Raw genomic sequence first — 13,964 nt, forward strand, 5'->3', positions numbered from 1 at the left:
CCAGTGCCCTAGTAGCCCCTAAGAAGAGGGTGTGTGTGGGTGTGGGTGTGTGTGTGTGGACAGGGTTGGTCCCTTCTCCCCTCCTCGTGATTTGCTGCTTGGCTTGTACTGTGTGTGCTTTGTTGTTCTCACTCTGCCCCCACTACTGTGGCATGCACAGCTTATCCCCAAATCTGAAAGAGTGCCCTGGCACTAGAAATTGGTGGCAGCTTCCACAGTCCTTTCTCCTGTAGATTTCAAAGCATTTTAAGAAGGCGGTTAATCTATTGCCCCATTTTACAGACGGGAAAAGAAGCACAAGTGAAATACTTTGCCTTAGGCGTGGCAGAATGAGGAACAGAACTCTTGACTCCCAGCCCTTTGAATAATCAATTGAGCCCCATTTTCCAGAGTGGGCTTGTGTATTTTCATCACATCAGATTCAATTTTCAGTGCATTAGTTAAAAAAAAAAAAGTGCCTGGACAAATCTCAGAACCTTTTAAAAGCCACTGTGCCAAATTCCTCCTTTAGGATTAAGCAAATAGCTTTTTTTTTTCCTAAAAGGAAATAAATGGGAGACTATTTGATTTTATCTCGCACCATACCATTTCAGATTACAAAGGAAGTATTTCCTGCTGAACTGAAACTAAAAATGGCTGTTCCAGTGATTCTTCAGTGTCCTATGAGATTTTGAATTTGAAGCTCCACCTAGTTGATCCCTGCCTCACTTCTATATCATAGGTGGTTGGTGAAGGCCCGCTCCTTCTGCTGAGGCACCACCCTTTCCCTACTCCCCACAGGGAGGGGAGGGCAGCAGTGGGTGAGCGTTCACCCCAGCCTCTCCTGCCCTGGAGCATCAGGAGAGGGAGGAGGGCACATGGTGTGGCCCCAGCCCCGGAGCACTTGGAGGGCGGGTGCTGGGGCAGCAACACTCCATCCCTAGAATGCCTCCTGAACGCCTGCTGTAGGCGGAGTGTGGGTGGGCACATACCTGGCAGTTTGGGAAGGCAAAGCCTTCCCTTGCCTAGGCTACTGGATGCCAATGTTCCATATGCTCCTGTGCAGTTTCAGCTGAGAAGTATAGGACGGGATGGGTATGGAGTGGGGACAACTATGTTAGAGGTACATTGGTGAGACTGCATGGGGGAGGCTTGCTCTGCTCCTGTCTTCTACTGTAAGGTCTGTGGCTCAGTATTTCAAGCTCTCAATACAGCACCTGTATTGAAACCTTGGTGCTGGTAAAGACTTTTAAATAGGTTTAGGTTTGGGTTTGATTTCAGCAACAGACGATACTTTGTGAGATGGCAGCGTTCAGGCTATTTCAGATCCAATTCACCTGACCATAAGTTATTCCAAACCCTTAGGCTTTGTCTACACTGCGAGTTTTTGCAGCAGAAAATATGCTAATGAGGGACTCATTAGCATGAGTCGCAATATCATTAGCATGTTTTCTGCTGTTTCTTTTTGTGTAGCCGCTTCTGTTTTGTGCAAAAACCCCATTTTCTGCAAGATCCTTATGCCTGTCCTGGAGAGGCATTAGGATCTTGCTCAAAATGGGGGTTTTGTGCACAACGGAAGCAGCTACACTGCTTCTTTTTGCGCAAAAATCCCTTGTGCAAAGAGAAACAGCAGAAAATATGCTAATGATATCGCGACTCATGCTAGAGTCCCTCATTAGCATATTTTCTGCTGCAAAAACTCGCAATGTAGACAAAGCCTTACTGTACTTTTCCCAAGGTGTCACATATGTGGGAACTGCATTTATTTGCGATAAACTTAAAAAACAACTAATAGTCATGTGGCACCTTAAAGAGCTTTCGTGGACACAGCCCACTTTCTTTGCGATGTTATTAACTTGCTGCCAAAGGATCTTGGATTCTTATACACTAGAAGATGATGAAAAAAACAAAGGGAAGGTGGGAAAGGGGGAGGGTTCAAAAGCCCTTAACCCACGGAAAGGAGTAGAATGAGGCTGAAATGGCATGTTTTCTCCTTCCCTAGCACTGGTGTGTGCCCTTCCACACAAGTTGGTGGCAGGGCAGCTGACAGTCATACTGCACTCCTGGGCAAGATGTGGGGGTAGGGCTGTGGGTTGAAGGGGCGGGCAGGAGGGCAGCGAGCATGCCACACTTGCTCACCCACAGCCCTCAGTGCTGCCCAGAGTGCGGCACATTCCTTCCACCCAACCTTTAGCACTGCCCAGAATGTACCGCATGGTGCTCCAGCTGCAATTTAAAGGGCTCTGGGCTCCAGGCACCACCGCTCACTCAGTGGCAGTGGTAGTAGCTGGGAGCTGGGGCCCTTTCGAATCGCTGGGTCCTGGGACAATTGCCCCCTCCTGCTCCTCATCCACAGGCCTGATCTGTGGTCTTTGAAAGTGAAACTTGTTGGGTTGTCAAACTAAGTTATTTAAGCTGTGGCAGCAGAACAGGGTGTCTATGAAGCATGATCCCCACCAACCCACTGGATTTCTCTGGAGAAATCTGCAGGAGAGAGAGTGGGGGTGGAGGGCTGTTTATATTTTCTAGGCAGCATGGTATTGTCACAACCCGGGAGGAAAAAACCAGCAGCAGCTTGTCTCTTGGCATCCGAAGATAAGGCCAGAGGAGGGACCTGTGTTTGGGTTGCAGGACAGGCTTTTCCCATCCCGTGAGAAGGATTTTGAAGACTTTTCCCACCCTAAATTGGGATGAAAGTAAAATCTTTACAAACCAATAATTCAAAAAAAAGTTTCAGTTCATGTCAATCACATTTTTGTTTTAATGTATAGTGTTCCAAAAAGTAACACAATTTTGGAACAGTCATTTTGAAGCAGAAAATGAAACATTTCTGAAGTGTCAAAATGGGACATTTAGAAAATGTTTCAATTTTTTTTTCAAAACATTTGGAATTGAGAGATTTGTCAAAACAGACTTTCCTGCAAACAATTTTTTGTTTCAATGGACTGGCAGTTTCTGAAGAAAACATTCCAGCGATGAATTCCTGGCTAGCTCCATCTACCAGTAATGCCCCCCGTCTCCAAAATCTGTAGAATAGCTGTTCCCGTAGATTCTTACCCACTGTACAGCTTGATGGTCGTTATGCCTCCTTCTCCATTACAATACCCTCCTTCTAGAGGCTAGTCTATCAATTAGAACTCTAGAGGAAAATAAATATATCCCCGCCCTTTAGGCTTTAACAGACCTTTACGTTCTGTGCCTTTCCTAGTTTGCCATTTGTGGCCTTTCAAGCTTTCAAAAGACAGGTGCTGTTTGCGAAGTCTTTCTGTGGATATTGCTTTGTTTTCATTTTATTTATCTTTCTTAAATCGGCCAGGCAGCTGCAGGTACTGTACAGTAGTCATGGCAGAGACTGATTTATGTAGGCATAAAGCTGTGCCGCAGAATTTCAGGTTGCTGAATGTTATATGCAAATTTAACTAGAACGCGGATTTAATTTCTTTATGAATACAGAATACAAGCCAGTCCTCTCAAGCGCAAAATTTGAGACAATCATTCTTATGAGTTTTCAGGAGGGATCACATTCATTCCTGACAATGAGAGAAAGGCCTAATTCTTGCTCACTTTGGGTGACCAAGGTACGATACTCTACAGGATGCATCTGAATGGGGTTAGGGAGGTTACCTAATAGTGGCCTTGCAATATGGACACTCATATCAAAGACATGTCTTAGGGGGTTTTAGCTATATTATTAATAGTTCCCACCAGTGTCTCCTGTAAGCTGTGTGCTTAGGCGGCTACCCAGAAGAGATTCAGGTACAGGCCAGCTGATTATCAGATCACCAATCGCTAACAGCATATGTTTCTACTAGTGGTTCACATCCACATGTGCCTTGATGCACATAAAATTTATTCGGTACATGCATTGGAAAAAATTAGAGGGAACATTGGTGCCCACCATTGTAACATTTGAGCACCTATGGGATATTTGTGGCTTTAGTCTCTCAATCATCCTATGAGGCAAGTTTTATCTCCATAGTACAAAAACATAGAGAATTAGTGACATAGGCCAAGTCTACATGAACACTTACTTCGATTTAATTTACATCACTCAGGGGTGTGAATAAGCCACACCCCCGAACGACGTTAGTTATATCAACCTAAGTGCCAGTATGGCCAATGCTAGGTCAGTGCCAAAATAGCTACTGCTTCTCACAAAGGTAGATTTACTATGCTGGCAGGAGAGCATTCTCCCACTGGCATAAAGGATCTTCACCAGGTGAGTTACAGTGGTGCAGTTGCACTGATGTAGCATTTCTAGTGAGGAATAGCCCTTAGATTGGAAGCACTTTGGGGCAGAGACACCATGTTACAGTGCCTAGCACAGTGGTTACTACAACGTAAATAGAAACAATTAACCAGGGTCATATGAGAAGCCTGCTGCAAACCCAGGAATTGAATTTAGCTCACACAAGTCCCAGTACAAGGGCCTTCATCCCGTGACTATTCTTCCTCCTCAGCTTTTTGGACATGAGCCTGCAAGCCCCCTGCAGTGAATAAACATCCTAGCTCAGGGGAATACTAGGAATGCTCCTCAATCACACCTGGGATGCGTGGCATCCGTTCCTAATTTGAATTTTTGGCTATGAAACTGGATTGCATGCAATTCAGGTTATTAGATGCAACCACATGGCCCCGAAACTTTTGCTTGTTTTAAGGTGGTGATTTATGTATACTTGCTTGTGAAGCAGTGCAACAGAGAGGGAGGAAAGTTATCACTCCTTTAGCCAAGGCCATGCTGCACTGAGGTCTGAGCCACATACACAGGAAGCAGAACAAGGAAAGAGAGGAGGAGGAGACTGGCAGACTGCAGCTGGTGCTCTCTCAGGTACCTGGAGATAAGTCTGATCTGATTCAAGGGCTTGATGTAGACCAGTGGTGGGTAACTTGCAGCCCAAGAGCCAATGCAGCCCATCAGGGGTCTGTGTGTGCTTTGCAAGACATTTTGTTCATTGTTGCCCATGTGCAGGGTTGCCAGATACTAATGGTTTCCATCTGCATTGGTTTTTTCCTACCAGTATTACTAAAGTGACACGCACACCACATTGACTGTGAGAGCCGTGCACTCCCTCTGCATCCAATCACAGCGCTGCTATGGGTCAGTTGGTGCACCCCGCAAATTCTAGCTACGCAAGCGCAGTGAGCAAAACTCCCCTATCCTGGGAGACGGTCTTGGCTACGACAATCTCACAGCCCACTGAGATGAAGGAGGGCTGCTCATGCAGCCCACTCACTAGCCTTGGTTGCCTAGCATGGGTATAAACCATAAATTTGGGAGCTATGAATCCAGAACCTGTTGAAATGTGTGTTTTGAGGATTCCAGGGCTGATACCCAATTAAAAGGGGATGGCCTTTTGTTAATATGTTTTGACTTCTCCTTGGCCCTGGGCTGTTAAATTAAAATCTATTGTTGCTCCATTTGGTAGCATTAAGGTGCACAGGGCTGCAAGAGGGTGATCAGGGACCACCTTTACAGGCGCCTTGGAACTTCCTAGAGCCCTAGTTTCATATACTTACACCTAGATTCATTCCCTGAAGTCTGACCCATTCTAGGAAGAGTATCTGGCCCTTTAACAAATATGGATGCTTTTGTATTTGTAGTTAGGTGGGTGAAATGACAATCCACCTGTCCAGGATCTTCCCTCCTCGCCGGGGTCCTGCTCAGGAGCTCCCATTAAACACTGTCTGGTCACTGTGTCCAGCTGCTGCTATCTAGGAGAGGGAGTATACCAACCCAAGCTTAGTTTCTGCTTTCCTAAGCAAAATGACAAGTGTCTGGTTTACCAGCCGGTTCACAAACTATTAATGCAACCATCAGTCACTCTTTCTGCAAGGCAACCCAGCTATGTCTGGTTCTATTATGCATTCAGGGGGATTGTACAATTCAGCATTCCAAGAAAAGCAGAGTGAAGCATGAGCTCTCAAATGAACACTGACCTGCTTAATGGGAGGTGGAGTGTTACTGCAGTAGATCATTGAAACGTGAGGCCAGAAGGGCCCCTCAGAAGTGACCAAGTCCAGCCTCTGGCAGGACCAAGAAACCCTAAGAAAAAAATGCAGTGCCAAGCATGGTAGGTTACTAGCCTCTCTGCAGTTATCACAATGAGTCTGTATCTCTCCAGAACAAGGGGAGCTTTCCCTTCACTCTCCATTCTCTCTCGTGCTATCCAGGACAACAAAAGGCACCGTTAACATTTGTTTTTCTCTCCGCCCACGTGCAGGCTCTGTGCTCTATTAAAGCCCCTTCCCACACACGGGTGTAGGCAGGCTTACGCCACATCAATCTCAGCATATAATTTTTTCCTATCTCTCGGGAGCAACATTTGCTATGGTGACTGGCAGGGGATTATTTTTGTTCCTTGCCAGGACTTTTGTTAACACGCTTCTCAGTCTCTGACTGCACCCACTCTGCTAGTGATCGTACTGTATAGGGTGTAATGGCAGGTCTATCGTGAAAGATGATGGAGATGCTAAGAGTGGGTGGAATTGGATCAGACAATGTATGTAGAAATTTCACATAGTTAAACTGCACTCAGGTGCATAAACTTTTACTAAGAGGAGTTACTAAGGAAACAAGGAACTGATCCATAAAGAAAAGGTGCAGGCATTTCTTCAATCAACAATAATCTATCCTATGTGCCACAGCCCTTTCGCTAGAGGGCCTCATCTCTGGTACTTAGAGGAGCAGCAGGCTTCTTAGCTCAGTCCTTGTGGTCTTATAGCAGTACTTCCACTATGCCCCAGAAGCTATGTCTAGACTACAATGATCTATCAGAAAAAGGTACGCAAAATGGTCTCTGCAATTTGCCTACCTTTTTCTGATAGCTTTTTCGGCAGAGGCTTTTCCAAAATTTGGCCCATTTACACTGGGCCAAATTTCGGAAAATCCTCCTCTTTTAGAAGGATCCTTCTTCCTCGTGGAAGGAGGAAGACAGGGCTTCCGAAAGAGTGCATCTGCTCTTCCGCAAAAAAAAGCGCAAGAGCAGACACGTTCCCTGGATTCGGTGGAGTAGTCTAGACGTAGCCATAGTGTGGCCAGCATGCAAAATACATAACATAAAAGAGGTAAGGTCTGAGAAATTAGGAACTGAAAATTTCACTCTCAAGTTTGACACATTCTGCCATTTTCCTCCCCTCCCCATGGAAATGGGATGACTTAATCAAAGGTTGGCGTGAAACTGATTTATCTCGCCATGATTTTGTTGCCAATAAAGAAAAACACCACCGTGTCAAATTCAGTAGAAAAATTTTACTTGATAAGCATGAAACAAAAGGCTGGTATGCAAGAAGCTTTGCAGAAAGTGGTTCATTTGTTTCCAAAAGCTCTACTAGGGTATGTCTACACAGCAGCTCTATTTTGGGATAACGTCCATTATCCCAAAATAGCATTCTGCGCGTCCTAACAGTACACCCATTATTTTGAAATACATTCAAAATAACGGGCTTCTTATTCCAGCTTCCTGTAAACCTCATTGCACAAGAATTAAGGAAGATGATGTGTAGACAGCTCCAAATTTCAAAATAAGCTACACAGTTTGTGTTGCTCAAATTGTGTAGCTTATTTTGAGGTATGTGCTACTGTATAAATGTACCCCTAGAGACCTAGTAGTTTCTAGCTGCACGGTTAAGCATCCTGGTAGGATGGATAGTGTGGAAATAATGGTGTGAGTTCCCTCTCCTGCACTGCAGGGTAATACATTTGAGTATATGGTCCTGGTATGAGTCAATTGTTGCAGCACAATAACACTCAAGACCTGGCAAACATGCAAGCCACAACCCAAGCTCATTCTGAATTAGTACACCTGGTCTGTGTTGCCTCAGCTGTAAACTGTTTCTTGGAGTCTAGTTTTTCCCTCGGCTATCGGTGTTAACATTAGATTTCAGCGAAGGCTGTTTTTTGTAAAAAAAAATATTCCATTGACTGTCCATGTGGCAGGGGAAAGAGCAGGTATCTGCCTGGTGGAGTACAAAGTGTTAAAGGTATATTAGACACCACAGTTTAATGTTATTGCTATGAGAGCCTCTTCTTGAGAGCTTTGGAATCAAATTTTGCAAAGTCAAGGTTTGCATAGTTCAAATAAGTATCCAAGCAGCTTGAACTCTGACCATTTGAGGTTCAACCTTCAGTAGAAACTAGTGAATAAACAGAACAATAACCAGAACTAGCCTTGGAGATTCACCAATTTGATTAATGGCACCAAGCATTGATAGCAGGTCTCAGAATATTTAGGCAGAACTGACTTTAATGACATCACTCTAAAAAGAAAAGCAACCCTTTACTGCATCATGAACTCCTTGGTGAGTAATCATAAATCAAAGTACCTTTTATTGCTCAACAGCAAGTATGGAAAGGGCTATAAGGGATGTTTCCCTTAACAGGAGCAACATTTTTTTAATTGGGGAAGGAAAAATACATTTTCTTTTCAAAACAATCCCCAAGTGAAGTTATCCATGGTTGTAGTAGAGAATAATTGTATGTCTTTAATAGAGTGTTTAATTTCTGGGATAATATGATGTCCTAGTGTATTTTACCCGCCATTCAGAAAACAGTCTCATATATTAAAACAACAACAACAAAGATCCCACACTGTGTCTATTAAATTCAGTGATGATCGTGTATGAAATTCAACTTACACTGGCTTTGTTTTCACTAACCTCCCCTACCCACATCAATCTACTTTATGCAACTTCAGCTGTGCAAATAGCGTAGCTGAAGTCAACATACTTATTGTGGTGTCTTCCATGTAGTAAGGTTGACAGGGGCTTTTCTCCTGTCAATTCTGGCTACTCTTCTCATCCCGGTGGAACACCAGAGTTGATGGCAGAGTGTTTGGAGATGGATTTATCACGTCTCAGCAGACACAATAAGTCAACCACCAATAGATGGACTGCTGCAGCATGTAGACAAGGCCACTATCAGCTTGTTCATGGTTAAATGACTTATTACTATATCTCTTACAATCGAGTCAATATTGTGTAAATATTTCTATAGCTCTGCCAGCCTATTACCTGATCCTGTGCAAGCAATGAAAGTTACAAAGCAGTGAAAATGATAGGATCTCTATATTGATATCTACTTTGGCAATCTAGCAAAAGAAAAAAGTGCAGAATCTGACAGACTTCTAGGGTTTACAGACAGTCCAAATGAGTGATAACTTAAACATTTTTAGGTGAGCTAGGATTCTAATTATGAACATAAGATCATAAGAATGACTATACTGGGTCAGATCAAAGGTCCATCTAGCCTGTCTTCTGACAGTGGCAATACCAGATGCCCCAGAGTGAGTGAACAGAACAAGCAATCATCAAGGGTACGTCTAAACTACATGGCTCCGTTGACGGAGCCAAGTAAATTTGTTTGTTCGGCAAAGGGAAATGAAGCGCGATTTAAATAATCGTGGCTTCATTTAAATTTAAATGGCTGCCGCGCTGAGCCGACAAACAGCTGATCAGCTGTTTGTCAGCTCAGCGTGCTAGTCTGGACACTCCCCTGCCAACATGAAAGCCCTTTATCGACCTCCCCGGTAAACCTCATGCTACAAGGCATAATGGGGAGGTCGATAAAGGGCTTTTAGGTCGGCGCGGGAGCATCCAGACTAGCGCGTTGAGCTGACAAACAGCTGATCAGCTGTCGGCTCAGCGCGGCAGCCATTTAAATTTAAATGAAGCCGCGATTATTTAAATCGCGGCTTCATTTCCCTTTGCCGATCAGCCTAATTTACATGGCTCCATCAATGGAGCCATGTAGTTTAGACACACCCCAAGTGATCCCTCTACTATCATTCCTTTCCGGTATCTGACAAACAGAGGTAGGGACACCATCCCTACCCATTCTGGCTAATAAGAATAGATGGACCTAACATAAAAAAGAACTAGGTAAATTCATGAGACACCTATTAAAGTCCCAGTCTTCACAACATTCTCCAGCAAGGAGTTCCACATGCTGACCATGTGCTGCATGAAAAAAACCTTCCTTTTGTTTGTTTTAAACTTGCTACCTATTCATTTAATTTGGTGACCCCTAGTCTTTATGTTATGAGCAGGGCTCGACAAATTATACAATCTACTCGCTCGTGGCGAGTAGATTGTAACCCAGAAGAGCCGGGTTCCAGTGATCTGTGCATGTGCAGATCGCCGGACAGCATGGCTGGCGAGTGGGGCTCGCCGCGGTTCGGCGAGCCCTGATTATGAGAATAAGTAAATAACGTTTCCTTATTCACTTTCTCCATACCTGCCATGATTTTACAGACCTCTAGCATATCCCCCCTTAGTCTCCTCTTTTCTAACCTCAAAATTCTCAGTCTTTTTAATCGCTCTTCAATGGGACATGTTCCAAACCCCTAATAATTTTTGTTGCCCTTTTCTGAACCTTTTCCAGTGTCAATATGTCTTTTTTGAGATGAAGAAGCCACATCTGTATGCAGTAGTCAACATGTAGGTATACCATGGATTTATATAGAGGCAACAAGATATTCTCTGTCTTATTCTCTATCCCTTTTTAAATTATTTCTAACATTGTGTTTGCTTTTTTGACTGCTGCTGCGCATTGAGTGGATATTTTCAGAGAACTATCCACAATGACTCCACGATCTCTCTCTTGAGTGGTTATAGCTAAATTAGTCCCCATAATTTTGTATGTAGAGTTGGGATTATTAATTGGAGTGACCCCCAAACAGTGCAAGATGTTAGACTGTTTTTAAATCGCAGAACAAAATGCTATGCTATTACTACCTAGATGGCCACCCACTTTTTAGTAGCAGATCAATATGATGTAAGCTTGAATGTCAAACCCAGAAACAGTGAGAACACAAATTATGATTTGCCCTTAAAACACTAATGAAATTTTCATGAACTGATTTTGTAGACGCTTTGTTAGAACCACAGCACTTCCACAGGTTGGACCTCTCTAGTCCAGCACCCTTGGAATTTGACCGATGCTGAACCAAAGAATTTAATGAACCATGGGAGGTCAGTATTGTCTAGCAGTGTTACCAACACTACCATTGCTTACAGGGCTCTTAGAAGACATTTAGGGAAAATTAGAGCTAAATAACAGCACAGAACACTGAGAGCCAGAACTGGTGGCTATAAACAAACTTTAATGAACTGTGGGAAACTTGGCTGCGCCCATGATAAGTGGACATCTGGCTAACTAAAATCATGGCACTCTAGAGAGTGCTGGACTAGAGAGGTTCAAAATGTAAAGCAAAACACAACTCCAGTCTAAAACTGACAGAGGGCAAAATTTGCAAGATACATAATTTACTTGGGCTCCTAAGTCACTTTTGAAAACAGGACTTGGTCTTCATTTTGACATATTTACCCTGTATGTCTCAATTTGTAAACAGACAATTGTCTAATGATTGAATTATACAGTTGTCTGAAGTGGTCTTGCAGAGATGAACTGCAAAAATTTGCTATGATTTATCACTATTGTCCCTATCCACCTACAGCCCACCATCTTGGATTCCATCCATTTGAGAGAGAGAATCCTTGACAGATTTTTAGAAACTTTAAGAAGATTCATGTGAGTTTACAAGTGCCAGTGAGCATTGCCTGTGCTGAAAGAGGCATTTTAAAATAAAGCAAAGCTTTTAAACCTTCAAGAAATGTCAGCGGAGAGAAAATCTGCCATCTGCTGCAGCTTTCTCTTCAGGGAAAGTGTTTTAATTTCACCCTGACAAATGATAGATCTACAAACTCAGCCATACTGCCCATTTGTAAAGATTCCCTGACCTAGGATTAACCATGTATTTATTACAAGCATATGCATTAGCCAAAGCCTTGAACTATAAACTCTGCAATTACCTGGATATCTTTCACAGCCATTTAGTGATACTAATATTTCAGTAGTTTTGTGTATTTCTTCCTTCATTTTCTCCTGTTAGATTTACTTTTACACAGGCATTCTTTAGAGTTCTTTTGTGTTTGCTATTTATAACATACCCATTAGCTGCCATCAGTCTGTTAACAGAGATGATGTGGATGATGAAAGACTATGTTGTTATCAGAGCTAATGTGTTTATGGAACAGACATGCACATGCCCCCTACAAAAACGGTCACTGAAAAGCTAGAGGCAGGTAACATGTAGTTAACAAACAGAGCTGTCCCTGGTAAGTATGTTTTTCAAAAACTTTTCCACAAGATGGTATTAAAGGGATTTTCTTACTGTGGCAAATGTGAAAAATGTATGCAAGGCATTTACTTTGCTCCTAGTAGAGCTGAAGAGTACTGAAAGGAATCCATGAATATTTAAATAACTTACTGAACAGGCCCCTTTTGTGTTTGCCTTCCACCAAACAGTCTAGTGATCAAGTTTACTGGCAGGATGTTTGTGGGAGCAGTGAATTTTAAAATGAATACTGGAAAAATATTGATGTAAAGCAAATTTAAGTTTGCATTCCACAAGCGTCCATGCAAGAAAACCCAATCCTAAGATTTATGACCAGTCAATGAAGAAAAACAAAACAGTCAGCTTAGGGTCGTAAGTCACAAAGATCATTTTTATAATATCAGAATGCTGATAATATTCACAACAAACTACTCACAAATGAATTCCACACACAGAATTTTTCCACAGTAGTTCCTTGGTAACATTTCAAAAGCAAATTTTGAGAACAGATCTATTGACAGACAATTCAGGATCAGATAAGTTATTAGTTATGAATTATTAGTCAGGCAATAGATGATAGTGCATACAAGTTTCTTTTTAAAGAAATAAGAATGTTCTTCCTCTGCTAGAGCCTATTTCAGAGTCATAATCCTAGTGTCATAGTAGAGAAAAAGACTATCAGCATACCATAGTAAGAGGACTCCTGTCGAGACAGGAATTTGGCTCATTATTTTTGCCTCTAAATTGCTCTCCTTCCCCCTCAAAATTGGGACATATTCTGCAGGTATTTATACCTTGCATATTTACTCTATGTCAGGAGATATGATACAGAAAGTAACTAGCTGGAAGAACCGATTAGGGTTTCTTCCAGCCAGGAGTTAACTTCTGACCCAGTTGCTACACAAACATTATGTACTAGGTTCAAACAAATCCTGGAACAGCCACGTTTTGCTTCGTTTCAGGTCACTGAGTCTTTCCTTCCAATCTCCTCATCGGCTCAGGTTTGACTGAAACTCTGGCAACCTGATCTGAGATTTTGAAGTGTGAATAACCAGAGATATTTGCTCATTTACAACAGCTTTATCTTCCATAAAAAGCATGTAAAATATGTAACTCGTTATAAAACATTGATCAATTTCATGTCTAATCAGCCGGAATGTAACTATTTTTGCATGAAGCTACATGAAAGTTTGCTAGTTTTTATGTCATGTTTTACATACAGAAGGAAATCCTGTTTAGAGATGCCCAACCTTGTACCAATGAGTGAAAAATTAAGAAGGCAGCGTACATTAAATGAATAAGCGTAGGTACACAAGAGGGCACCTCTGTTTCTCTTTTCCTAGGGAAGCTCACTACCAGTGTACATCTATGAAAGATCAGATTTGATTGAATCATGTCAAGACCAGCGCCACTCACCTTGCTTGTACGTGGCAGTCTCTGATCACAGAGGCTGTGCAGACTGAATGTAAACATGCTGGTTTCCTACAGAGGGCACTCATTATCACAGATGTGTTGGGACAGGAGTCTGTAAGACAGAGTGTTGTTTGTTCATGGAGTGGGTGAGAATGGTAACTTTTGATTGGCTCAGAGCTGGTTTGCCAGGGCTGAGAAATGAAGGTCATGAGGTAACTATATCTGGAGTTATTTATAAACCAGGTGCTCGTTGCTGAGAAAGCAACATTTGATCAGTGACCCTTTTCATGCACAAAACCCCCAGAATGCATTGATCACCAGCAGTTAAACCTCCATTCTGTACGAGCAGAACAGCCTCCTTTCAGGACTGTACCTATGGGCTAAATGTGTGAGGCAGAACTTGTCTGACCCTACGGCAGCAATTCAATGGCATCAGTGATAAAACTTTTTTTTTAAAGG

General features: G+C 42.7%; 1 long non-coding RNA gene across 1 annotated transcript in view; it reads right to left on the reverse strand.

The window, feature by feature from the left end:
• Positions 1–13,644, reverse strand: part of LOC142819122 (uncharacterized) — a 29,719-nt gene extending 16,075 nt beyond the window's left edge. Inside the window, exon 1 of the long non-coding RNA XR_012896872.2 lies at positions 13,509–13,644. This is a non-coding gene — a long non-coding RNA (uncharacterized LOC142819122). The remainder of the gene's footprint in view (positions 1–13,508) is intronic.
• Positions 13,645–13,964: the final 320 nt, after the last annotated feature.

Source organism: Pelodiscus sinensis, chromosome 20, assembly GCF_052426305.1.
Source record: "Pelodiscus sinensis isolate ZL-2025 chromosome 20, ASM5242630v1, whole genome shotgun sequence".
NCBI lineage: Eukaryota > Metazoa > Chordata > Testudines > Trionychidae > Pelodiscus > Pelodiscus sinensis.